Source organism: Gossypium hirsutum, chromosome A09 (genome assembly GCF_007990345.1).
Source record: "Gossypium hirsutum isolate 1008001.06 chromosome A09, Gossypium_hirsutum_v2.1, whole genome shotgun sequence".
Taxonomy (NCBI): Eukaryota; Viridiplantae; Streptophyta; class Magnoliopsida; order Malvales; family Malvaceae; genus Gossypium; species Gossypium hirsutum.
Window position 1 is genome coordinate 8002275 of NC_053432.1, and position 2003 is coordinate 8004277.

A 2003-nucleotide genomic window follows, 5' to 3' on the forward strand; every position below is an offset into this window, starting at 1 on the left:
TGTCAGCTTTTAACAATATAAAGTGATAAAATTTTTAAAAACTAATTTATCCAATTTTTTAGTAGAGAGAGCAAAATGCAACTTAACTTCTTGTAATTTTGCACTCATTTATTCATTGGGATCCTTTACAATTTCCACCAATCATGTTATGTAGAAGACTAGGATAAAAGATAAATAAAAGGTTTGAGTTAAGCCAATCCATTTGTTATCCCATCAAAACATACTTTTGTACAAAAAAATGCAAGCAATAAAACAAGATATGATAAACAAGTAAACTTTGCAACTAAGAATCCAACATTTACTAATTATAGAATCTACATTAGCAACACATCAAGTAAGCAGAATGAACAGAAAAAGCAAAGACTAACACTGTATAATGGACCTTCCAAATCTCTATGTGTCTATGGTATTCCCAAGTCCAAATGAGAAATGTTCACGAACAGGTGAAAACTCCACTAATCCAATATCCATTGCATACCCAGAAACAGGCAATTTCAACTCTCTCAACACACAAAAAGCCTCAGCCATTCTTGTTTTAGGCACTTCTTGAGCTACGGGACAATAAGGGATCCAAGCATCAGCTTTAAACTCTTCCCCAATTTCAATCCCTTCTTTTTAATTGCCTCACATACCTGAGCCTGGAATTGTAGGAGCGTCATTGTTGGAGCTGGTGAAAGGAAGAGAACATTGTTTTCATTTGGGAAAGCCCCAATTGAAGAAAAAGAAATAGGTAAAGGTTCTTGCTTTGAAGCAAAGGACTTTATAACGGATTCAAGCTTTGCAGGATCGAGAAAAGGGCTTGAAAAGAGAGTAATGTGAGGCCTTGATTCGATTTCAATTAACTGAGTGCTGATTTGACGACGAGCCAAAACATTCCAAGCTTTTAAGACCTGGTTCTCAAGTGCTGGATCGAAGTAAAGCTCAATTGAGAAACCTTGTGACATTGAATTTTTTTTTTTACGATAACAAAAAAGGATCCGAAATTTTTTTTTTAAAAAAAAGGAGATCTAAAAGTACCCAGACAATGAAAATTGGAACTTGATGAATAATTAGGGATAACCAGGGAGGGGGAATTCAAAACCCTAGAAAGAACATGGGAATTAAAGATGCCAAAATTAGATTTGGTATTGTGAAGGCCAAAGAAGAAGGTACAAAGTGAAAAGAAATACAGGAATTTTATGTTGTTCTTTCACCTTTTTTGGCCAAAGATAGATAATAAAGAGGGGGAACTTTGTATGGGCAATTTGGAGTATCCATCGCCGTCCATGCGGCTCGCTCATAAAAGAGGAAAATTTTCTAAATTTCAAACTGAATATATCTTTGGCTTAACACCTCTTTTCACCCTGTATTATAGCTAAATTTTCACTTTGGTACCTAAACTATTTTTATCAGTTTGGACCTTGTACTTTCTTTTTTTATTAGTTTGGCCCGTATACTTTAATTCTATAATCTTGTACTCTCTCAAAATTTAAAATTTAATCCTTATACTTTAATTTTGAGACATTAAATCTTTGTATTTTTTTATTAAAAAATCTTGATCTCTCCATTTAAACGGTATCAACGGTAAAATAATTTTTTTAGCCCTCAATATTTATAATTTTTGTCAATCGGTCCTTACACTACATAAAAATTTTAAAAAATATTTTTCCTTATTTTAAATAAAAGCATAAAAATTAAAAAATTAAAACTTTTTTCCAAAAAATTAAAAAATTATGGAAAAAATAAAAATGATTCTAAATATATTCCAAAATTCAATGTTATCTAAACTGCACCTGACCAACCAGTCGGATCAGGAATCAGTTGGGATATCAATTTGACGAGAGGTAAAAATAGGTTGACTCGCGAATCGGTACAGATTGATTGAACCAAGCTAAAAATTGGTTAAACAAACAATTGAACTATTTTCGATCTAGTCTAACCAATTGATTCTCAAAACGGCCAACACGATTGGTTCAAATCAAATAAATTATTTTAAAAAAAATCAAAGTTATAAAATAGGTTCA

General features: G+C 31.9%; 1 pseudogene; it reads right to left on the reverse strand.

Moving 5' to 3' along the window:
• Positions 1-260: 260 nt before the first annotated feature.
• On the reverse strand, positions 261-1295 carry LOC107888656 (uncharacterized; annotated as a pseudogene).
• Between the last annotated feature and the right edge of the window lie 708 nt (positions 1296-2003).